The sequence below is a fragment of the Aethalodelphis obliquidens genome, unplaced genomic scaffold, assembly GCF_003676395.1.
Source record: "Aethalodelphis obliquidens isolate GAN/ISIS:26980383/991018 unplaced genomic scaffold, ASM367639v1 scaffold33, whole genome shotgun sequence".
Classification (NCBI taxonomy): domain Eukaryota; kingdom Metazoa; phylum Chordata; class Mammalia; order Artiodactyla; family Delphinidae; genus Aethalodelphis; species Aethalodelphis obliquidens.
This window is the reverse complement of record NW_020837977.1, coordinates 4,527,329-4,553,674: the sequence shown is the minus strand read 5'-3', so window position 1 is coordinate 4,553,674 and position 26,346 is coordinate 4,527,329. Positions and strand designations below refer to the sequence as shown.

At 39.9% G+C, this 26,346-nt stretch overlaps 1 protein-coding gene across 5 annotated transcripts in view; it reads right to left on the bottom strand.

The window, feature by feature from the left end:
• Nucleotides 1-26,346, bottom strand: part of CUNH8orf89 (chromosome unknown C8orf89 homolog) — a 54,102-nt gene that overhangs the window by 16,335 nt on the left and 11,421 nt on the right. For 3 of the 5 annotated variants that reach the window (XM_027127911.1, XM_027127913.1, XM_027127912.1), the window contains exons 5-6: nucleotides 23,657-23,695; nucleotides 21,695-21,882 (exon numbers count right to left, since the gene is read on the bottom strand). The gene's annotated coding sequence lies outside the window, so the exon portion shown is untranslated. Of the gene's footprint in view, nucleotides 1-1,239; nucleotides 1,364-21,694; nucleotides 21,883-23,656; nucleotides 23,696-26,346 lie in introns of those variants that run through there. The other 2 variants (XM_027127914.1, XM_027127910.1) reach the window with 1 other exon arrangement.

The following is a 26,346-nucleotide window of genomic DNA, read 5'->3' as shown; positions in this document are numbered from 1 at the left end:
CAAATATTACATGATATCACTTGTATGTGGAAGCTAAAATGTGACACAAATGAACTTATCTATGAAACAGAAATAGACTCACAGACAGAGAACAGGCCTGTGGTTGCCAAGGGGGAGGGGAGGTGAGGGAGGGAAGGATTGGGAGTTTGGGATTAGCAGATGCAAACTAGTATATACAGGATGGATAAACAACAGGTCCTACTGCATAGCACAGGGAACTATATTCAATATCCTGTACTAAACCATAATGGAAAAGAATATGAAAAAGAATATATAGGGCTTCCCTGGTGGCGCAGTAGTTGGGAGTCCGCCTGCCGAAGCAGGGGTGTCCCCGACACGGGTTCGTGCCCCGGTCTGGGAAGATCCCACATCCCGCGGAGTGGCTGGGCCCGTGAGCCATGGCCGCTGAGCCTGCACGTCCGGAGCCTGTGCTCCACAACGAGAGAGGCCACAACAGAGAGAGGCCCGCGTACCGCAAAAAAAATAATAATAATTATTATTATATATATATATATATATATATATATACACACTTTGCTGAGTCACTTTGTTGTACAGTAGCGATGAACACAACATTGTAAATAAACCATACTTCAATAAAGTAAAATTTTTTTAAAAGAGTGACTTTTAAAAATTCAGTGAGACAAAGCATATACTGTGCTTAATGCATGGCCCTGGCCCGCTGCAGGTATCCAAAAATATTAGCTGTTATCATTTTAATAAGTACATGTGAGTACTAATGATTAAAAATAAAATCATAGGAAAAAGAATCTCTGCCTCTAAGTAGCTAGTGTCCCCAGCCACTCTAGGGTTGGCCAGGAGTGAGGTATTTTTAGCTGTGGGCATGAGATAGAACTGACCCAGTGCAAACGCAAAGTACAAGAGGAGACTCCAGCTTTCTGGACACACACCATGAACTCTTGCTTGATAAAAGGCAAACTTTAGTTGTGCCTGCTTTTTGTGGGGTTTTAAAATACATTTATTTATTTATCTTGGCTGCGTTGGGTCTTCGTTGCTGCGCGTGGGCTTTCTCTAGTTGCGGCCAGCAGGGGCTACTCTTCGTTGCGGTGCACAGGCTTCTCGTTGCGGTGGCTTCTCCTGTTGCAAAGCATGGACTCTAGGCACGCGGGCTTCGGTAGTTGTGGCTCACAGGCTCTAGAGAGCAGGCTCAGCAGTTGTGGCTCACAAGCTCCAGAGCGCAGGCTTCAGTAGTTGTGGCACACGGGCTTAGCTGCTCCGTGGCATGTGGGATCTTCCCAGACCGGGGCTCGAACCCGTGTCCCCTGCATCGGCAGGCAGACTCTCAACCACTGCGCCACCAGGGAAGTCCCAGTTGTGCCTGGTTTTTCGTTATCAGTGTGTCCTGAGAGATTGCAGTGAAACCAAACTTTATACACAATCATGTTTTAAATGCATAAGGGAATTCTCCTTTTTAATAGACTCTTTACAATAAGTCCTTTTATACTATAAGTTATTATAGGTTTTAAAAATGCAAGTGATTGTTCAGTTTCTTTAAAACAGGACATCCTGAAAGATTTTTAAATTGCCATTACATCAACAGCAGTTTTATAGATGTAACAGAGTGGGGGAAATGGTCATCTTAACATCTGGCCCCAGTACTCTAAACACACTGATAAGCCATTTGGGCATGGAAAATGAGACCTTGAAGATTCAACCAAGTAAGAGAAGTGGCCAGACTTCACAGGGTTATAAATTAGCAGGCATTTGGGGTGGGTAGAGAGACTGGATTATTAAGCAGCTTTTTGCAGTAGAAAAAGAGTTTTGAAAACTAGGGTGGCCGTTAATTTTGTGCGTCAACTTGGTTGAGCCATGAGGTTCCCAAATATGTAGTCAAACATTATTCTGGATGTCTCTGTGATGGTGTTTTGGATAGATTAACATTTAAATCAGTGGACTTTAAGGAAGGCAGATTGCCCACCATAATGTGGGTGGGTCTCATTCAATCAGTTGAAGATCTGACTAGAGCAAAAGACTGACATGTCCTCCCCCGACACACCCCAACAAGAGGAAATTCTGCCAGCAGGTGGCCTGTGGACTTGAATTGCTCTTTCTTTGGTCTCCAGTCTGTCAGCCGTCAGACTCAAACTGCAGACTTAGGACTTACCAGTCTCCATAATCACGAGTCAATTCCTTAAAATCAGTCTCTAGATAGACAGATTATAGATTATAGATATATAGATCAATCTCTATCTCTCTCTCCACACACACACATACATCCATGCACACACACATTCTATTGGTTCTGTTTTCCTGGAGAATCCTGACTAATTCAAACAGGATGTCTAATATTAAATGGGAAGTTGTGCTGCCCTGAAGTCTATCTCCACGCCAATCAAACACATTCAGCCTGCAACTCACCCACACGTCTCGTTCGAGTGGAAGTCCCTATGATGTATTTTAAAACCCAAAACAACACATTCTCGGAGTTAAGTAGAAAGGTCACCACCAACAAAAACATCTAATCAGCCTCATTATTGTGTTCCTTTAGCCACATTTCTCTTACTTAATAGAGCATGTCTCCTCTGAAGAAGCTTTAAATTTCACAATAACACATGCAAAGACCAAGAAAGGAATCTGTGTGATGCAGCCAGGACCCAACAGGCCAGGAGCATCTGCCTCAGAGGGAGAGAAAGGAGGGGGGAAAATTTAAAGAGGACGATCAAGCCTCTGATATGTGCACATACCCGCCAAGCTTAATAAAGTTTCGCTAAGCTACCCATGCATGGAATTACAATAACCCTTGTTACTGAGCGCCCCCATGCCTCCCAGCAGTGGCAGACTCCTGCCTGGGATCAATGGAAGATCTTAGGCCCAAGATTCCAGAAGCAACTGGCAGTCTTATTTACCTAATAATCAAAAGAGTTAATAGAGTTGTACTATCTCCAGTTTCTCTTGAATGAAATACAGTGTTTTTGTGATTTATGGATTCCTACCAAGTCTAGATTAAAATCTTCCTTCAAGGGATTATTAAAGTCTCTCCTCTGTGTCCTTGGCCACTGCTTCTCTGTCTCCTTTATGCTCCCTCCTCCATCCTATGTCAAATGGGTGACCTTTTCTATCATCTCCTTTCCCTGGGTAACCTCGTCCAGTCCCAGGACTTTAAATATCATTTCCACACTGTTAACTCTCACAGGTAAATTGTCAGCCCAGAACTCTCCTCTGAGCTCTGGACTTGAGGATCCAACTTCTGACTTGATACCTCTACTTGATCGAGGACTTCACATCTCCAACACAGAACTCGATTTGCCCCCAGATCTGTTTTCCTATCAGTAAGTGGTCCCAACATTCATTCCTTTGCTCAAACGAAGCCTAAGAGTCATCCTTGAGTCTTCCCCTTCCTCATTCAATCCATCATCAAATCCTCTTAGTTTACGTCTAAAATATGTCCCAAACCCCTCTTTCCCCTCCGGCACCAGCCTCGTCCAGGCCACCGTTCTCTCGTGATTAAACTGCTCTGTTAGCTCCTCGATGGTCTCCCCACTTCCACTCCTACCCACCCTAAAATGCATTCTCCACAAAGCAGACAGAAAGAGCTTTTAAACATGTAAATCCGGGCTTCCCTGGTGGCGCAGTGATTGAGAGTCCGCCTGCCGATGCAGGGGACATGGGTTTGTGCCCCGGTCTGGGAAGATCCCACATGCCGCGGAGCGGCTGGGCCCGTGAGCCATGGCCGCTGAGCCTGCGCGTCTGGAGCCTGTGCTCTGCAGCGGGAAAGGCCACAACGGTGAGAGGCCCATGTACCACAAAAAAAAAAAAAAAAAATTAAATCAGATAATATCACTTGGCTGCTTAAAACCCTCCGGGAAGTTTCTGCTTCCGCTTAGGGTGCAAGAGAACATAGCTTCCCCAGCAATGAGAAAATGGCAGATAATCTACAAAATCATAATTTTCTTGAACACATCAAGGAGTTGAGGTCACAAGGCGACTGTAAGGATACAAATATTGTTTTGGGCAAGGAAGGAGAAGGTGGTTGCCATACAAGTGGGTAGAAAGAAATTATCTAACATTTTGACATATTCTTAAAAGCCAGTGTGGGCTAGCTGGTCAGTTTGGAATAGGTAGGATCACCAGACACAAGAGAACTCTGCACTTGGAAGCTCTTTACCACTGGCCTGTAGCCAGTGCCTATGAGAAAGATTGGAGAAAGAGCAAGAGACCAGAGAGAGACCCTCTTAGTGATACAGGTGTAGCTAAAGCCCAAGTAAAAGGCTATGATTCTCAGACTGGATTAAAAAACAAGACCCAGTGGACTTCCCTGGTGGCACAGTGGTTAACAATCCACCTGCCAAGGCAGGGGACATGGGTTCGAGCCCTGGTCCAGGAAGATCCCACATGCCGTAGAGCAACGAAGCCTGTGGGGCCACAACTACTGAGCCTGCGCTCTAGAGCCCACGAGCCACAACTACTGAGCCTGCGAGCCACAACTACTGAAGCTCGCGCGCCTAGAGCCTGTGCTCCAAAAGAGAAGCCACCGCGATGACAAGCCCGTGCACCGCAACGAAGAGTAGCCCCCGCTCGCCGCAACTAGAGAAAGCCCATGGGCAGCAATGAAGACCCAACGCAGCCAAAAATAAATTAATTTTTTAAAAAAAACAAGACCCAAGTATAATGTTGTCCATCAGAACCCCACTTTAAAAAGAGGGAAACACAAAACTGGTTCAAAGTGAAAAGATAGAGAAAAGATATGCCATGAAATTACTACTCAAAATAAAGCATAAGTGGGTACATTAATATCAGACAACATGGATTTCAGAAAAAGAGGAATATTACCAATGGTAAAGGGAGACATTGCATAATGATGAAGCTGTCAATTCATCAGAAAGATGTAAAGATCCTTCATGTGCATGCACCTAACAGAGCTTCAAAATATGTGAAAGCATAAACTGACTGAACAAAATATACATAAATATACAATTATAATTGGAAATTTTGGTACTTCTCTCTCAATAATTGATAAAGTAGACAGGAAATCAATAAGCTATAGTAACCAACGCTATTAAACAAATTGACCTAATTGACATTTAGGGAACACTTGAACCAACAGCTGCTGAATACACATTCACTTGACATGCTTATGAAACATTCTCCAGGATAGACCACATTCTGAGTCATAAAAAAAGCCTCCATGGGCTTCCCTGGTGGCGCAGTGGTTGAGAGTCCGCCTGCTGATGCAGGGGACACGGGTTCGTGCCCCGGTCCGGGAAGATCCCACATGCCGTGGGGCGGCTGGGCCGGTGAGCCATGGCCACTAAGCCTGCGCGTCCGGAGCCTGTGCTCCGTAATGGGAGAGGCCACAACAGTGAGAGGCCCGCGTATGGCAAAAAAAAAAAAAAAAAAAAAAAAAAAGATGGAAAAAAAAGCCTCCATGATGTTTTAAAAATTAAAATCACACAAAAAGTCTGTTCTCTGACCACAATAGGTTAAAACTAGAAATCAATAACACAAGCACAGCTAGAAAATTCACTCAATACTTCCTATTAAACAACATCCTTCTAAATAATCCTTGGTTAAAAGAAGAATTCACAAGAGATATTAGAAAAGATTTTTAATAAGGTGAAAAAGAAACCATAACATACCAAAATTAGAGGGACGCAACTAAAGCAGTTCTTAGAGGGAAATTTATAACACGAAATGCTTATATTAGAAAATAAAAAGATCTCAAGTCAATAATGTAAGTTTCAACTACGTAAGAAACTAGAGAAAGAAAAGTAAATCAAACTCAAGCAAGCAGAAGAAAGCAAAGTGCTTCATGACTTCATTATTATTCTCTTATTGCTGAACTACTGAAGCCTGTGCGCCTAGAGCCTGTGCTCTGCAACAAAGAGAAGCCACCGCAATGAGAAGCCCATGCACCGCAACGAAGAGTAGCCTCTGCGTGCTGCAACTAGAGAAAGCCAGCACGCAGCAACGAAGACCCAGTGCAGCCAAAAATAAATAAATTAATTTATATTTTAAAAAAAAAACTTCAATTCCAGACTCATTGCGTGTACATTTGCCTGACTTGCTACCTATGGGTCCCTAAAGAAAAGTATCTCCAACATCCATCTCAGAGAAAGGTATAGGTAGATGGTCGAGAAATATGTGAAGAATTGAAGTGGATTTCTCACATTTTTATACATGGAATGTATCTAAAGACTAAAGAACTGATTCAGATCAATTAAAAAGAATTTATTAGGATCTGTAATCTGAAACCTTTTAAGGAAAGGTTTAGGTTCTTTCACTCTGACAAAACTAAAGTGTGCATTTTAAAAAATGAATAAGATGTTCGCACTTCTACTTTCCACATTAATTATCACTTTAATTAAAGTCTTCTGCCTTCTACAAAAGTATGAACAATAACTGCTAAGTCTTTTAGTCAATATTTTCATATTCCAACAAAAGCAAGCAGGATCTGGGGGTTTGTTTCACACTGGATTATCAAAATCTGATTCATAAATTTGCTACCAAGTCTTTCCTATGATAGATATTACCTTTTGCTTTGACTTTAACCTTGGCTCTTCATTCAGCTAAAGTGTCCACAAGGGCAGGGCAAGTGTTTGCTAAAGGACTGAATGGAGGCCAGGCCTTGTGGGGCATAGATACCGTCAGTAAAAATTCTACCCATTCAGACACATGGGGGACAAGTTTAACCATGCCCTGAATGTGGTACATCATAGTGATTAAAAGTCCTGGGTTTGGAATCAGGAAGACTCATGTTTGAATCCCAGCTCTGCCACTCACTTGCTGTGTGAGCTGAGGCAAGTTACTTAACTTCTCTGAATTTCATCTGCAATATCATATTTATACTTACATCACAGGGCTGGTGAAAAATTTTAAAAGATGATGGATATAAAGCATTTAGCACCCTAATAAAATATGAGCTTAATAAATGATAGCTATTATTAAGTACTTATTGAAGGGAAAAGTTTGTGGAATTTTTTATTATATATTTATTACTTTAACATACATTTATTAACTAAACTACACATGATGACTATCATAATGTTAGACAGAATTATCAACAGACATTTCTGAAAACCTGTTTAATTTAGGGGACTCTGTGCCCTAGGCTAAAGAAGGGGTGAATAACTAGTTGAAGAAACAGGGTTTGTTTTTTCTTTTTAATTTTACTTTCACGTATTCTTTCGCTGATGCTCTTCCTTTCTTTATGTAGATCCAAGTATCTGATCTATATTGTTTTCCTTCTCTCTCAAGAACTTCTTTTAATATTTCTCACAAGGCAAATCTACTGGCAACAATTTCCTTCATTTTTTGTTTGTCTAAGAAGGTCTTTATCTCCCCTCCACTTTTGAAGAATAATTTCATGGGGTATAGAATTCTAGGTTCGTGTTTTTTCCTCTTGACACTTTATTTACTCTTTTTATCGCGGGGGCAGGCACTGCACTGCGCACAGACTCTTAGTTCCCCAACCAGGGATCAAACCTGTGCCCCTTGCAGTGGAAGCGCAGAGTCTTAACCACCAGACCGCCCGGGAAGTCCCGAAACAACTCTTAATATAACCTAGTGAACATCTTGAAAGGATCTCCTTAAATGACCACGTAAAAATGACTTGAATTAGCATTTCAGTTGTTTGTCTTTCTGCTAGAACTTATAAGTACTTGGAAAAAAATTTTTCCTGAGTATTTTACTTATAATCTCTGTTATACTACTAAGGGTCTATGAAAACTCATTTTATTGCAGAGAGTACAAAATTAAATTCTAACTAGTATCTGTGTGAATGGCACAACATTTCAAATGAGCACGGTCTGAGTGATGTGTGTTTTCTCTTCGTGTGCATTTGTATGTACGCAGCGTGATGTTTATACATAGCACACGTGGAGACATGACAGAGTCCTCATAGGAGATCGACGCACCTTGGGGTCAGTCACTTTTAATCCAATTAATGTCAATTTAGCACAACAAAACCTTCTCCACTAGGTAAAGGTTATGTGCTAAAGGCTGGTGGGCCCACGGGCTACTCAGATTAGAGACATCCTTCATGCATTTCACAGTTGCACATCTTAGTTCCCCGACCAGGGATTGAACGGTGAAAGCGCAGAGTCCTAACCACTGGACCATCAGGGAATTCCCTGCTAATTAATGTTTTGGACGTATAGAGCTCTGGCAAAGAGGCTGATTCTCACGGAGCATTCCCTGCTTGACAGCTTGGGGCAAGACACGGGCTCAGAAAATGGACCTTTTTCAAAATTCTGGGTTATGGTTGACTATTGACTGCCCCAGGATGAATAATATGGAGCTGGGCCCGCTGCAGTTTATTTTGTCAATCCCCTGGCATGATCCCCTCCTGCGGGTAGAGTCAGTAATTAGGAATACAAGTCAGGGCAGAATTAGGTATTCATGAGGATTGGAGGAGGCAGCGGCTCAGAGGACCTTCAAACACAGTCTCATGACTGAAACACCAGGAGGGAGCCTGGCTGACTAACAGAGAACAGCCTTGACCTTTCAACCCTACAAATTCAAATGCAATTTGTCATCCAATGTAAAATGAATTTGGCCATGTGTAGTCCTGTGGGAGGGAGAGATCTTGTCCCAGAAAAACTCAAGAAACATGAAAGAGGGGCATTGAAAACTAAAATCCACAAAATGGTTGAGAACACACATCATTACGCTCATAATAAATTCCTTTTCTAAGATAATGGCCAGGCCTGTGATTCCTTGGGCAGTACAGACTCTGTTAACACAGAAGGGGCCCAAGTGGGGAACTGATGCTAATTTTCATCTCTCCTTGGAATTGGAATTATGTTTTTGTATTTATGTTTCATTATCTCCTCTTGTCATTTAAATTAAGCCATTCTGTTATGTGTTCTACCTCTCGTTGTGATCGCCAAAGAGGAAAGGTTGAATTGCCAACAGTCTTTCTTTTATTCCAGAAACTTGTTCTTTCTTTGAGGACCTTTCTGAGTGGGTCAGGAGCCAGAACTGGACAGAACTCATCCTCTGGGAGAGGCTCAGAGAACCAAACTTGAAATTGACGCACCAAATCCCTCAGGAGATGTCCTAGGGGTTCCAGAACCTCCAGCGTTTTTTCATCCACTCTAGCGTTATCCCAAAGCGCATTCTCAAATTAAGTTTCCTTTTTTTTGCCATAGTTTCTAATTTGCTTAAGTGTCATCATTAATTGAGTAGCAGATATAAAGACTGGAATGGACTGGAAGCCCTATGACTTATGACATGCATTGAGTTTTTCATTTGGCATTTGGAGTTCATTATTAATGTCCATTTGAAAGCTTACAATTATGAAATAGAGCAACCTTGTAAATAGCTAGAAATAATTTTCCAGTGGATTCTTTGCACGCACATACTAATTCATGGAAGTTATTTGAATGATAAGAGTAAGGAAACAAAAACTTCTGTGGATTTACTCTTTGTCCTATCTATTTTATCTTGAAGTGTTGTTTTTAAATTTCTTTCCTCCCAAGATCAAGAAAATATTCAAGAGTCCCACCTCCATTTGCCAGAGTGCCTTCTTATAAATGATCACCAGTCTTGCCTCTATGTAATTGTAAAAAGAACATCCCTCTGCTTTCTAGAGTTCTGCATGAATGGAGAGCTCAGTGTCCAGAAATTGACCATGACCCAAAGGAATTATTATGCTCTTGAATATTTGGAAAGATAAACCTTTTTCTAAAAAGAGTGGTCACGAACATTATACTGCTTCCTTTTTTCCTACTTTTACTGATATGAAGTTGTGTTTAAACTATAACACGAAGAGATTTGCTGCCTATCTTTGTCATAAACCCTTTTTAAGGGGGGGTCCCCAACTTCCTCACCTCCCCATACACATCCCATGCCTTGGTCACAAATTACTCACTATCCCGCAGTAATGACCCACACGGTCAGACCTCCAAGCCGTTGAATATACTGTTCCCTTGACACGACCTCTTCTTCTCTTCTCTATGCACAAAGCCTCCTCCAAAAGTTGAGACTCTCCTCGAAGTCTTCCAAGAAAATTAGCCCTTCTAACTTCCGTGCTCACACAGAACCTTACGCACACTCTCACTTCTGCACTTGGACTTCAGGATTAGAATTGTTTGCTTGTGGGTCTGGCTTTCCCTCCACGAAGGGCCAAAGGGACAAATCATCTCTGCATTCCTAACTCCTGTCACAGTGCCTATCCTGGTACCACCCATAACACAGCTAGTGCTGAATTGTGGAAGTGAATCTGCAATAATTAGGGGAACCCACCCTTCCGTCACTCTATGGGCCTGCAACTTGGCCACCCCTGGAGAAAACAGTGCTCTTCATTCGATAAAAATATTGGGATTTGTCTGCAACAGCTCACAAATCAAATCTTTTTTTTTTTTTTGTGGCTGCACAGCGTGGCTTGCGGGATCTTATTTCCCCAACCAGGGATAGAACACAGGCCCTCTGCAGTAAAAGTGCATGGCCAGTCCACCCCTGTCCCCAGGCTGTTTCCTCATCTGGTAGGACCTTGCTGGGTCTGTCATTTGTGCTTACGGGGTAAATGTTCATGTCTTCACGCGACTGCCTTTGGGGAAAGTGAGCCTCAGTCACGTTGGGACCTGAGTCTACCAGTGCGACTCTTCCCTCATGGGACAAAATCAGATGCTACGTATGTTCTGTTTGGTAAACAAATAGTGATGATGTGTTAAGACACAATGACGTGCATCCCAGATCATTCTAGACTATAAGCTGCTTGAGTAGAGTGTAACCCCACAAAGGGTCCTGCATCCTGGAGTGGTTAAGAGCATGGGCTTTGGTGTAAGACACACATGGGTTCAAATACTAGTTCTAGCATTAACCAGCTATGAGACCTCAAGAAAGTTACCTAATCTCTCTGAGCCTCATTGAAAAATGGGGATAATAATAATAACAATCATACCTGGCTCACTGGGCCACTGTGAGGAATAAATGAAACAATGTTGGTTAAATACTTAGCATCTGACATCGACAGGGCAGACGACAGCAGTAGTTACTGATCTGCGCATCTTCTAAAAGTCACCTGCTTTGGACCCATCCTCAGGTCTCCAAGGAGATGTCACACTTCTTCTTAGCAATCTAACAACTCTTATGGTTTGCTGTTCTCAGACTTCTAGCAATACTTCCTTGGCAACTAGGGGAGTGGGGGTGAGGGAGGAGACAGCAAAAGTTGTTGTTCTCAAGACAGAGGCAGAATATAGTAAGTCACTCAGTGACTGGCAATTTCAAGTGCACTGGTCATATGTGTCTTTCTTGTATCAGGGTTAAGCACTGGGCAATAGGGCTGTGAATAAAGGGAAAAAACAAACGAAAACACTGTGAGGAGAAAGCCACTAGAGGGCTGCCAGAAGGGGTGTGTGGGAAGGAATCCTAGATTCTCTGCTGTTTTCTTGAACCAAAATAGTAACAAGGGTTGGATATTGCTGTTCTTTACTTGGCAAGTGAAGGCGAGAAGAAGGGGCCAATGTAAAAGTTCATTTAAGAGAATACGTATCAACATTTAAACTCTGATATGAGCATTTACTTATTATCTTTCAAACACGGAGCTAGGGACATACTCACTTTCCCCTGAGTTCACAATTGTGAACAGGTCATTTAAGAAATCAGAGCCACAGGCCTGGCGGGAGAGCTCAGGAATGCTCAGAAAAGTCTCCCCCAGCACACCTGTACCACCACCCCCATCTTACCATCAGCAGTTATCAGAAGAGGACTCGAGTTGGGCTCCTCTCCCCTGCCTGTGCCCCTGAGGGCAAGCCACGTCTCAGTGGGGAGCACCAGAGTCTCCCTTCCCTGTGGATTCCTTAATCCGCTTCCTTACAATGATCCAGAGAAGGTGTGAATACACGGCGGTAGCCTGTGATTTTCTTCGTTGTCAGGAACCTGCAAGCCTCCTTTCATCTTATTAAAATTATACCCTTTCTGGGCTTCCCTGGTGGCGCAGTGGTTGAGGGTCCACCTGCCGATGCAGGCGGGTTCGTGCCCCGGTCCGGGAGGATCCCACGTGCCGCGGAGCGGCTGGGCCCGTGAGCCATGGCCGCTGAGCCTGCGCGTCCGGAGCCTGTGCTCCGCAATGGGAGAGGCCACAACAGTGAGAGGCCCGCGTACCGCAAAAAAAAAAATTATACCCTTTCTGCCAAGATTGAAAAGAAAATCAGGAATTGGTAATTGTATCCCACTCAACCCCTTCCAAATTGGGGAGAGTGTCTGATCAGCCCTTCTCGGGTTACAGCGCTATTCACGCAGGGCGTCTGTTTCCACACCACCCCTGACACTCCAAGGTGGGAACCATCCCCAAGGATTAAAATAACATAATTAAACACCAAGTGGCTGACATGGGGTTCGGAGATTTATATACATTATTTAACTCTCCCAATAGCCCCAAGAAGTAGGTATTGTTATTATTCTGGATTTTGTTTTTTTTTTAACTTCTCCCTTTTCCAGGTGACACTTGGGGAGGCAAAGATACCTGACCACAGTTAAACAGCTAGCAAGTTTCAGAGTGGGGATTTGACCCCAGGCAGCCTGACATCAGACACCACGTGGTCAACCCGTATTCTAACGTGACTCTCAGAACTCCATCCAGCTGGGCAAAGATACTCACCATGTTGCTGGGAGGTCTAAGGTCCAGGATACTGCACATTCCCCAACTGTTCTGAGAGCAACACATGTGGCACCCAGGAACCAGTCGGCCATGTGGGGCTTCAGTCTGGCCCCCGAGGCCCTCTCCCTGACCCTGGGCTGGATCTCAGGAGGGACTAGAAGTTATTTCAGGCCATAGCCACACCCTACGGTTTGGCTTGCCAAGAAGTAGAAAGGGGTAGATGAGTTCACCTGCAGGGTTGACAAATGTTCTCAGCAAATGAAGCTTTAACTATTCCATCTTAAAGAGGCAGCTATCAGTTTCAGCCGTAGCAGAGCCATCACTTAGACAGCAGGTGGCGATACATCTGGACTCGTGGCAGACGATCTTCCTTCCTCTGCCCTTCCTTGCACTGCCCTTTTCCCCCTTCCGCTCCCTTCCCCTCTGTCCCCTGTCTACCCAAGCACTGCAGGATTAGGCCCATTACTCCTTCAACAACTTCAGTGATCAGGATGCTCCAGGGCCCAAATGATCCTGAGAAGATCCACCCAAGAAAGGGATGCAGAGACCCAGGGGGACCAGATGCTTCTCCTTACACTGCGTTGTCAGTGGCTGTCAGCTTCCCCTTCCTGTGTGTCAGACTCTCAAGGACAGGGACTGTGCTCATTTTTCTTTGGATTTCCAGTCACTAACGTAGGGCCTGATACATGCAAAATCAATTCATATTGAAGTAAATTGATTAATTAGTCATTTTTCTTGAAGATTTCCTCATAACTGTATTTCACTTATTGGTTTCATATACCTTCCATACCAGAAGTGAAGTCTCAAAGAAAGTCAGTGCTGTGTATTTACCTAAGTTTACAACATTTATGCCATCCCATCACACAGCTATCCACGCTCACCCATCTGCGTTAGCATGTAAAATCCTTGAAGGCAAGAGCTGTATCCTACTTCCCTTTAAATGTCCTCTGCTGTGCTTTGCACGTGGTCAGCTTGGCGGTTGTTGAGTTGATCTAAATAATCTCTAATAAGCGGAAACCCTATGCTTAGATGGAAATGCTCACCCAAGGCCATCTACAACTTATGCTAAAGTTGTATAGGAGTAGACTTCTAATTTTACCAAATTATAAAAAAAGATTCCTTGAACAGGTTTCACAGGAATTCAGGGGATCGAACTACATTGTAACATGAGTGTCCTGTCTTCCTCTCTTGGAAGGCTCCATTCCCAAAGCGGAGGCTACATCTTGCCACTGTGTGTTGAGTTCCCACCACAGTGCATGACCAGGACTCTGCTTTCAGCCCTATTCAGTCTACGTACACATATCAGAGTGCCTGCATTTCCCTGAGAGCCTGCAACTCTTTCTCCAAGACCAATTTCCATCATTGTTGAAGTCAGGTTTTGATCAGATATCCTGCCAGGGGTGCTATGTGGACCATTCTATTTTTGCTTTTGTACAAAGCGTCAGAATTTTTTGCCTATGGGTTAGGATGGCCAGAGTCAAGCCAAGAAGACAGAAGTGAAGTAGGAGAGAAGAAAGGAAGTCAGTCCTAAACAAAAAACCAAGAGAATGCAAGATTGTCGATGGCAGGGTATTAATGCCACTGAATTGAACACTTAAAATATGTATATGTATAACTGATACACTTTGCTGTACAGCAGAAACTAATGCAACATTGTAAATCAACTATACTCTAATAAAAAAAAGATATTGAAAAAGAAAAAAAAACTTCCGAAAATACTGAATCATCAATATGTTGGTGTTTCCTCTTTCTGCCATCCACTAGAAAGGGAATTTTAGTTGTAGAAATGCATACATTGAATCTGCATGGTTTTAATGAATGGGATTGAAAATTTAACGTATATTAAACTTAATAAAATTGAGACAGGATGTGTGCTAAAAAAAATGGCTAAGATAGTAAACTTTATGTTATGTGTATTTTACCACACACACAGAAAGACTGTCCAAACAAGACCTGTAGTGGGGGGATGGACAGCCGTCCATAATTGTTTCAAGTGTATGTGCCAAATCTTCTAAAGTATAAATCAATTTGTGAACGTATTTAATCTGCTAAAATACATTTGCATTAAATGAAATTGACCTGACATGTGCCAGAGATGTCTTTTCTTCCATCTTTTTGTTGTTGCCAAAACACCGCTCCATAAGCATGGACTTTAAGTCTGTCATATCCCTCAGAGTTATCAATTTTAGGATAAGGTCCCTGGCGGCCTTATTTGACCAGATTCAGTTTTTTTGGAAGATAGGATTTTGGTTTCTCTTCATGAGCACATTATCTCAGCTTATACTCAGGTTTGTGGAGCTGTAGAAAAATTACAGACTGATATCTCTTTAGTTTCAGATTAAAAATTTAACACAAGAAAAACACGCCATGAATCAAAAGCATTCTTCTCCTCACATGTCCATTTTATGTGGGTATCAACCTGTATTCTGAGGAAGGTAAATTATGCCTGTAACTGTGAACTCGTACATTTTCTGTGTTTAGCTGAATAGTTTGATGGAATCACCAGGCACTGGTGGCAATTTCTATACTTCTTTAAACACAGGCATCAGTCAGGACACGGACCGTAAGCATTCTGAAAAAGCCATACATTAAGAGGGAAGAACTGCTCGAGGAATCACAAATATTTATTCTAAAGCAGGTCTTAGTCCACCTTTCTTCTGACTCGGGGTGTCTGCTGACATCAGTCATTTATTCAACACCTCAAACCCATTCCAACAGGAGCCAGTTCATAATTTCACTTGGCAGTCCACCCTGATTTTCAAAGGAGAAAAATCCAGATGGAAAAAACAAATAAATGTCAAGCACTTGAAATTATATGGCTGATTATATGAGTCTACAATGGACCTAAAGAAGATTTAGAAAGTGTTTCTGATGGCAAGACACAGTGGAACTGCCTGTCAGTAACCGTGTGGCACCAAGGGAACCCTCTGCTATCCTCACCCAAGAAGTCATCCACACGTAACATCCCTGTGTGACGTCATCTTCCAAGGTGCTAATGAAATTGTGTGTGTAAGGGCTTTGTAATCCATAAATCACTATATAGATGCCAGTGATTATTTAAATTTTAAACTATTCCTTAGGGTTCTATAATATTTCTATTTGTTTTCTGAGGTGGGAAAGCTAGACCGTCACTCTGAAGCTTCATGCCCTACATGGCGTGAGGAAGGAGGAATTAGCGACAGGCGACATTGTCCCCACAGCCCTCATCTAGCACCCAGCACAAATGGCCCATCCATTAATTGTTGTCGATGGGTGAGTCTGAGTAGGGCAGGCAGGGACCTGCCCACAAGCACTTTTTGAATTGGAAGGACATTCAAGATAACATTTTCAAAGAGGGTTGTACTGTGATGGAGAAAGCAGGGACCTGGGATTCAGGTAAACCCAGGTTCAAACCTGGGCTCTGGAACCTGTGAGCTGTGGAAACTTGGGTAAGTTATTAAATCACAATTTCTTTGTCTATAAAATGGGAAAATAATACCTTCACCTTGCTGGGCACAGTGGAGAATAGCTGACCTAGAAGAAACACTAAAATCATCAACAGCCAACACAGCTAGGGGAGAAAAAAAAATTCCACAGATTAATCAGAAAGAAAATAGAAAAATATAGACAAATCTTATTTTCCAACTCGCCAGATACTGAAAACAGATAAAGATGATCTTAGGCATGTTTGGTGTTCCTGAAGTAGAGAATTCAAAAATATGGGACAGAAGGAGTAAGTATTCAAAGATACAATGAAAGAAAAAATTTCCCAAAAATGTAGAAAAAATGGAATATGCAGCTTTGAAAGAACATACTATGTTCCAGGAAATTTTGATCTAGGACAACACACAGTGAGTCATACTCTGATTCAGTTTCAAGAATCAAGAAAATCTTTAGACATCCAGGCAGAAATGGCAAATAATCTACAAGGGATTAAAAAATGGTGAAGAATCAGATTTCTCCACAGCAACAACTAATGCCGGAAGACAATGTAATAGTGGCCATAAAGCTGTGAATAGAAGGAAAAAGGTTATTTCAATTTCTTGATATTTTTCATAATCTCTTAACATTTCGACGGTAATCCTCAGACCTAGTTGCACATTAGGATCCCTGGGGAGATTTTAAAACTTACCCATGTTCAGTGGCCACCCCAAACCAGCTAGATCAGATTCTCTGGGAGTAGAGCCTGGACTATGGTGTGTCTCAAAAATGCACCAGGTAACTCTAAGTGCAGGTGATTCTCAGGCAGGCTACTCAAAGTGTGATCCGTGGATCAGAGTATCAGCATCACCTGGGAGCTTGTTAGAAATGCAAATTCTCAGACCCACCCCAGACCTATAAGAATCTGTATTTTAACAAGCTCTCCAGATCTGGATGCACGCTTAACTTTGAAAAACCTTACAGAAGAATTTCTCTCTCTGTCTCTCTCAACATTTTGTTCACTTTATTAATGTTATAAAGATTTGCTGGTTCTGCAAAGGAGTTAATTATCTTTGGGTGCGGTGACTTATTGTCCCATAGAAGACCCTTTATAAGTGTGAGTGACTAAGTGAAACAGAGACCAATCCTAGTGGAGAATGCAGTTCAAGTCCCAAGGTCTCTGTGTAGTACTTATGCTTAAGTTTCCCTTGCAACAAAGGCGGTATCTGGAAACTTTTTAAACTCATCTTTAGAAGACTAGGTAGGTTTTTCTAAGTTGACAAATGTTTTCGACCAGAACCAGAAGTTTCTTGAAGAGGAGTATTTTAGGGAAAAAAAAAAATCTCTTTTAGGAAAGAAGATCTAGACCTATATTATAAAATATTTTAAAATTAATAACATTTGGATTTTAGCAATGACTTCAGTTTCACTTATTTCTTTTACAAGAGTAAAATTAACTTTATTTAAACATAGGAGGCACAGAATGATCTGTTTTAATAAAGGTATTTCTGTATCTATCTGCATATATGCAGAGAAAGATGTTTACCTGATGTTATTTATGAGTGGGTGAGATTTGAAGTGTTTTGTAAACTTTTTATTTGTACTTTTCTACATTGCTGACATTCCTAAAAATGTATACTATTTTTCCAAAAATACTGAAGTTATTTTTCTAGTAAAAAAAAAAACCCTCATTTCATTAATTTGCCCAGGATGATCAGGATCTGCGTACCAATTCACATCAACCAAACTCACAGAGACTGTGAATCAGAATCACAAGATATTAATTAACATACCCATTCCTTAATCAAGACATGGCATCTGCTTCATGGTGACCATATGTACTCAGGAGTCTAAATTACATATTAAAATGTTGCTTGATGAACAATGTCTTCTCAGGAAATGTCTTCGGAACTATCGTTGACTAATGGTTTGTCCTTCACTGAAGTAATCATTCTTTGTAAAGAACTGTTTTCTCATCCTAAAATCAGGACTCCATTCTTCCACCCTAAATATTTATCGTAAGGTCTAGTTTTCCCAAATTGTGACTGATATTGCTTACACTGGAGGAATTTCCAAATCACAAATGCAAAAGGGTCATGCTGGCAACATTGTCTTCATCCCAAGCATAAAATTAACATCCACGGTAGCTACAATATCAGAAGTTGGCATCTTATCTTTATGTCTAAATCTTGGGTGTGCTCAACTGGGGACGATTTGAGCCTTCTGAGTACCAAATACATGTTGGTTTTTCTAAAAAGTTCATGAGGAACAAAAAGAGTAAATGCAATGTAAGGAAGTAGAGCCTGTGTTGTTGTTTTTTTTTTTTAAGATTTAATGAAAAACATGTTAAATTCAATCCCAAGATGATTAATTATCGTTAGCATATCTCACTTATTAAAAAGAAATAAACATTCCACTCCTTTCTTGAGTTGGCTTCAGTTGAACTCTTTCATAGGGGAGATGGGGGAGGGGTCTTTCTACTCTACTGGTATAAATGCTCCAAGATGTGTTAGTGTCATAAGTCAGGAACTCAACTCAATACTAGGAGATATTATTTTCTGTGCAAGTATTTACTATCTTGCTCTAAATTTTAAGTAATTAAACCATGCTGTATCAACTAAGTTTAAAAACAATTATTATTCTACTGATTTTATGTATATGGGCTTTAAATCCTAGTAGGTTAGAATTCTAGTTCTCCTATTTTTAGCTGGAGACCAAGTATAAAACAATCCTCGATCTACTTATTTTATAAAATAGGAATAATATCACCTACCTACTTTTTAGGGTTTTCATAAGGTTTACAAAAGTATTAAATGTTTAGAGTACATGTAGGAGCTCAATAAATGAAATCCATCTGATAATCAAAGGTGTTTAGAAGTGCCTATTCACAAAATATTCTCTGACATAAATTGTACCGTGTTCTTAGAATGTATATATATGCATAACTAAATCACTTTGCTGTACAGTAGAAATTAACACAACACTGTAAATCAACTATACTTTAATAAAATAAATTTTTTTTAAAGTTTATCAAATTTTTGTTTGAGAAAACCTTTTCTCCCACTTCTCATTTCTTAAATCATTGGCCACACTTGGAGGAGGTGGTCAGAACATACAAAAGGTACAGGTAATATCTAAATCACTCTCAATCAAAATTCAGATGTAGGCAAAAACACACCCACTTAAGTTTACTTGGTTATTTCCCTAGAAACTAATGCATCATGTAATGCATATAAACACACATTAATAGTGTATTTTATACATTAATATAGAGCATGCAAGGACATAGAATATGTTCATCCTCCTACATCTGTGACAGTTTATTTTTCTTCTTCTCCTTCCTCTTCTTCTTCTCTTCCTTCTTCTTCTTCTTCATTTGTCTTCTACCTACTTCCTCTCATCCCTTATAAGTTTGGGTTCTTTTCTCTCTCTCCTCTTTTATTGGGGAAAACACAGGCTTGGCTATGCAAATGTTTCTCAAAGTTTTAACTCCAGTCAGTATCTTTTTCTGGAACTACACATCTGCTTTCAACTACCTGCTTGGCATCTCTCTGTGGACGTCCTGATGGCACATTAAACTGAATATACCCAAAGTTGCACTCATCCTCATTTTCCCCCAAACTAGCATCTCCTGAGAATCTTATGTCTAAGACCAGAAATAAGCTGGTTTTGATCCTTCCTCTCCTGATAGCCTATATCAAAGGATCTTAAGTCCTTTGCCTTGATGTCCTGATTATCTTAATCTGTCCTTCCCATTCCTATTTCTACCTTTCTACTGAGAGATTCCTACCTCAATTTTTATAAAAACCTCCTGACTGGTTTCCCTATCTCCAGTCTCCTCCCACTACAATCTAGCCTACAAATGAAACCTGGATGAATCTTCCTAAATCAGAAAAGCAATAATTTACTTTCACTGTCAAAATCTTCCATTGTGAAACAGAGGAAATATAGACTCATGCTTGGCATCTGAAGCTTCTCTACCAGATGTGATCAAGTTATGAGCCCTATCGCCCTCTAGTCCTTTGATCCCGAGGATGCATAAATAAATGACCCCACAGGGACTTCCCTGGTGGCACAGTGGTTAAGAATCTGCCTGTCAATGCAGGGGACATGGGTCCAAGCCCTGGTCCGGGAAGTTTTCACATGCCGCGGAGCAACTAAGCCCATGTGCCACAACTACTGAGCCCATGTGCCGCAACTACTGAAGCCCGCGCGCCTAGAGCCCACGCTCTGCAACAAGAGAAGCCACCACAATGAAAAGCCCGTGCATTGCAACGAAGAGTAGGCCCCGCTTGCTGCAACTAGAGAAAGCCCACGTGCAGTGAAGACCCAGCACAGCCCCAAATAAATAAATAAATAAACAAACAAATTTAAATAAATAGCCCCACAAAGCCAGATCTGGCTTGCCCATGTAATTTTCTTTGGCTTGCACAATGGCTTTATAAATTTTTAATTATAAGTTGCTTATTTTGAATTAGTTGCTAATATTTACACATTGGAAGATTTCACAAAAATCCAGATTCTGGCTTCTCATGAAAGGTTAGAATATCTGGCAACTTTGGGTCCACATTCCCACACGACAAGAGGGCTGAAACTAGGCAGTGAGTGCCTGTTTATGAATGAAGAAACATGACCCAGGTCACCACAGCCTTCATCTGATTGGTATCATTCAATGCGCTACTGGCTTGGTGTCTGTAGGCACGTGAATTGATGAAGTTTGCCCTATACCACCTAGAGCTCCAGCCAAGTATATCGTTCCCAAATGCATAGTATGTCCTTGCTATGTTATTCCATCTTTCTAGAAATGCCTTCTCCCTCCATCTTTCATGTCTTTAAGGCCCATTTCTAACACTGCATCCTCCATGAAGCTTTCTCTACCTCCCTGTTGGACATTACTGCCTCATTTTCGTTCCTCTGTTAACACTGTGTTGTTCTCTTATGGCCCATTTCTCATTCTCTGCTGGATCGGCCATTGGTATCCTTGATTTCTCCCTGTTTTTCAGGGACTTGCATTGACAAACACCTCAGGCTTTCTTGAGGAGGGGTTTTTCCTCTTGACCTGGACCTTCTTCCTCCTCCCCTAGAGACTGAGCGAGTCCCTCTTCCCACCCACTTTCCCCTCAGGGATCCGCCTGTCTACGCAGCAGAGATGCCTTGTTCTGCTTGGTAGCAAAGGCCCAATTCAGCAGGTGAGCCTGAGGTGAGCAATACCTGAGTGTGTACATTTGCCCAATTCTGAAGTTCAGTGTTAGGAAACCCACTGTCGCCACACATCTAAACCAGGATTTCCCTTCCAGGTTTTATCAGCAAACAAAACTAATATTTTCATTTTCATCTGCTTGAATACTTATCTCACAACTGCTTTCAAGCTCGAGCAGGGAAAAGAAGGGGTTCTCATGGGGAGCCTCTAACCCTAACAGTGAGGACTCATTCTCGAATCTTCTGCAGCTCCTAGCAAACGTCATTGTGCAGATACTCAAAAAACATTTATCAAACTGAATCGAAAGATATAACCAATGTGCATAAAATTCATAGAATATAATTCTTCTTAGGCTTATGTCCCCATATATAAACTGTATAAATAATAACTTAAACATCTGTAAGATTAACAAAATACAACATATGCCGTATATAACAGAAAATATTTGTTTCCTATTTACATTTCCATTGTATGTAAATCACTGCACATCATAGCATATATCGAAAAAAGGAAAAGAAAGGAAAAAGACAAACCTTAGAAGTCAGTGAAGAAAGCATCCCACGAAAGGATAATCAGCAGTCTCAAGGCTCTTGTTTCTTGCTCTTTTTAAATTTTCTGGTTGTTTCTTGACGAATGGTATCATACTCCAAAATGGCCATTTTAGAAAGTCTCTGTAAGTACTGAGATGGTGCTCCAGTGAGAGGATCGCTGAAGCCAGAACCTGTAAAGAAAAAACCCCAAAACTGTTATTACAATTAAATTAAGCACACATGAATGATATTCTCTAAAAGAGTATACACCAAATATCTGTTCCTCAAATCACCATTAAACACCACTAGCTCGGATGGGAGGGAGGGAGACGCAAGAGGGAAGAGATATGAGAACATATGTATATGTATAACTGATTCACTTTGTTATAAAGCAGAAACTAACACACCATTGCAAAGCAATCATACCCCAATAAAGATGTTAAAAAAAAATTAAGCACAGCCAAACAAAAAAGGCAAAAACAAAAGAACACCACTAGCTCTTCATATAACACATTCTTTGAAGTAGAAATGAAAGCTACTTAACTTTCTAAAGTGACTGGGATGGCAAGTCATATCAAAAAATATTTAACTAAAAAATGCTTAATGTTTATATTTAATGATATAAAACTGAGTCTGTCGTGTGCTTCTTAAAACATGGGATGGCTGTGGAATTTATTCCAAAATAAAAGGCATGATCTCCATAAATAACTCATTTCATACCTTACATGCTTATCAAGTTACTGTCTCCAAACAAAACGATTTCTCATAAACGTTGAGGTGAAAGAGTAAAATTATAAAGTAAAATAAGTCACTCACTAACTGAAACAGCATTAATCAAGCTTCTATTTTGAAGGATAGTAATAACAATAATAACAGATAACAATTATTGAATGATCTCTCTATTTCAAGTATTTTTCATCTATATCATCCACACAACAATACTATGAAGTAGGTAACTAGTACTATCTTGGATTACAGATTTAAAAAAGAGTTTAGACATTGTTAGAGGCAGGATTTAAACCCAGATGCATCAATTCAGAGTTCCCATGTAATCACAAATATTGCCCTAAATATGTAATATGTATAAATACTTTTATTTAGAAGCATACAAGGCTTTGAAAATAATACACTGATCCATATTGCTTTAAAATACTATTGTTTAACTTCAGTTTCACGTGCCAAAAATAAAAATTGACCTCAATTCTCCAGTGTGGTTGGTATTTTTGTTTGTTTTGTTTTATTTGGGTGTGTAATGAGAGTGGGAATTTCAGACAGAGAGTAGAAGGGAAGAATCGATCAGGATTCCAGTTCTTAGCAGTAAGATGGACTTGACACTTAGACTCTCTGGCTACAAAATAACTAGATTCTAAGCATTAAGCAAACCTCAAAAAACTTTAAAGAATTGGTATCATACAGACCAATACAATTAAGTTGGAAGTTGTTAATAATAAGTCTTAAAATTCTCAAATATTTAGAAATGTATACACACATTCTAAATTATTCATCCATCAAAAAAAGAAATTGTAATAAACGTTAAAAATACTTGTAACTAAATGATAAAGAAAATATTACAAAACTTGTGTGATGCAACAAAAGTTGAACATAGAGGGGTTTATACCCTAAAATTCCTGTGTTAGAAAAGAAGACTGAAAATTAGTAAGCTAGATATAAGATATATGTTAGGAAAAGAATAACCCAAAGAACATGGAAGACAATACAGGAAAGAGGAGAAATCAATGAAGTAGAAAACAAACTTACAATTAGAAAGATTTTTAAAAAGACAAGAGTTCTTCACTGAAAAGACTAATAATAAAGGAAAACTTCCAGGTAGATTAATTTAAAAAAAGACCGAAGGCCCAAATAAATAATATGAGGAGAAGTATAGGTAGAGCAAAGACTAAACTTTATGCCAATAAATTTGAAAACTTAGACAAAATGCAAAACATTCTAGAAGATATAACTTACCAAAATTGATGGAAGGAGAATTAGAATGCCTTAAGAGTCCTAAAATTAAAATAACTGAATTAATATTAAAAGATTCCTCCAAAGAAAACAAGTGATCCAAATGATTTTACGAATGAACTCTATCAGACTTTCAAGGGAGAGATCATTCCAATTTTAGGTCCTATCCTTCAGAGAATAGAAAAAGCAGAATACTCCCCAGTTCATTCCATGAGGACATTACAGTCTTGACACTGAATCCAGACAAGGAGAGGACAGAAAGGAAAATTAGTGGTAAGCTCACTCATCAACATAGGTTTTAAAACCCAATAAAATATTAGCATATTAAATATGGCAGTACACAAAAAAAGATAATACATCATGCCTTCAATGGGGGTATCCAAGGAATGTAAGAGTGGCTTAACATTACAAAATCTACAAATGTTATTGTCCACATTAGAAAATTAAACAGGGGACTTTCCTGGTGGTCCAGTGGCTAAGACTCCGCGCTCCCAATGCAGGGGGACTGGATTCGATCCCTGGTCAGTGAACTAGAGCCCACATGCTGCAGCTAAGAGTTCGCATGCCACAACTAAAAAGATCCCGCATGCTGCAACTAAGACCCTGCACAGCCAAATAAATATTTTTAAAAATATGAGAAATTTATTTTAAAAAATTAAACAGAAAATCACATTCAGAAAAATGTTTGATAAAATTAAACTTTCATTTATATTTAAAAAAAACAAAACAAAAAACAAAACTCTCAGCAAATTAAAGTTAAAGGGAACTTCTTTACCTTGATAAAGGATATCTACCCAAAACATACATCAAACATCATTCTTTATGAGAAGATATTAAAAGCATTTCCTTTAAAATCAGAAACAAGTCAAAGATGCCGACTTTTCATTTCTCTTCACTATTGTATTGGTGGTTCTAGCCAGCTTAGAAAAATCAGAAAAATAAAGGCATAGGATTTGGAAAGAAAGAATAACACTGACATTATTCACATATGATTATGATAATCTATGTAGAGAACTCAAAAATTTATATATATCATATATAATATGTATGTATACACAGTATAAAATGTATAATATATATCAAGACATAATAAGGGACTTTAGCAATGTGGATCAAATTGCAAAAATTAACTATATTTCCAAATATCTGTAATAGAATGTTAGAAATTTTAATTATAAAAGAATTATGGGGCTTCCCTGGTGGCGCAGTGGTTGAGAGTCCGCCTGCCGATGCAGGGGACACTGGTTCGTGCCCCGGTCCGGGAGGATCCCACATGCCGCGGAGCGGCTGGGCCCGTGAGCCATGGCCGCTGAGCCTGTGCGCCCGGAGCCTGTGCTCCGCAGGGGGCGAGGCCACAACAGTGAGAGGCCCGCGTACCGCAAAAAAAAAAAAAAAAAGAATTATGGCAGACTACTAATGATCTTTTCAAAACTTTTTACTCCTTCCAAAACAGGATTTTACTGAGCGCGAGGTCATCCAGGTAGAGATTACATTTCTCAGCTTGCTTCAGAGCTAAGTAGAGCTTTGTTAATAAGTATGAACCAATAAGATATGAGCAAATGTGCAACTTTCTAGCCATCTTTAAATTATAATCCTCTTACCCTAGATTTCTGGGCTTTTTTGTTTTTGTTGGGATGTTTTTGATAACTGCTTCAATTTCCTCATTAGTTATAGGTCTGTTAAGTTTTTTATTTGTTCATGATTTAATCTTGGCAGGTTGTATATTTCTATACATTTATCCATTTTTTCTAGGTTACCCAATTTGTTGACATATAATTGTTCACAGTAGCCTCTTATAATCCTTTTTATTTCTGTGATCAGTTATAATGTCTCTTCTTTCATTCTCAATTTTAGCTATTTGAGTCTTCTCTGCTTTTTTTCTTAGTCTAACCAAGGATTTGTCAACTTTGCTGATCTTTTCTAAAAACTAAATCTTCATTCTGTTGATTTGTTTTCTGTTCTCTATCTCATTTATCTCGTCTCTAATCTTATTATTTCCTTCCTTCTTGTAAGTTTGGGCTTAGTTTATTCTTCTTTTTCTAGTTTCTTGAGGTATAAGTTTATGTTGTTCATTCATAATCTTTTTCCTTTTTTTATGTGTTTACCATAAATTTCCCTCTTAGCACTGCTTTTGCTGCAATCTATAGGTAGGTTATATTTCTGTTTTCATTTGTCCCCAGATATTTTCTAAATTCCCTTGTGATTTCTTCTTTGACCCATTAATTGTTTAAGAGTATACTGTTTACTGTAGGAGTTTAAAAAAAGATAATCTGTATCAAATTAGGAAAGTTCCCTTCTCATAGTTTGCTAAAAATATTTTTAATCATGAATATAGAATTTCATTAAAATATCTTTTGCAATTATTAAAGTGAACATATGAGATTTCTCCTTTATTCTATTAATAAGATGAATGACACCGATTGCTTTTCTAACGTTAAATCAATCTCGCATGCCTTAGGTAAATCTGATATGATTGTGTTGCATTATCCTTCTTATATATCGCTGAATTTGAATTGGTAGTGTCTTGTTTAGAATTTTTACTTCTATTTTATAGGAAAAATTGGTCTATAATTTTACTTTCTTATAACGTCAAAGCTAGGTTTTAGAATCAAGGTTAGAGACCTCATAAACTGGGTCTTTAAGTGTTCCCTCTTCTCCTATTTTCTGGAATAATTTACGTAACATAGTTTTTT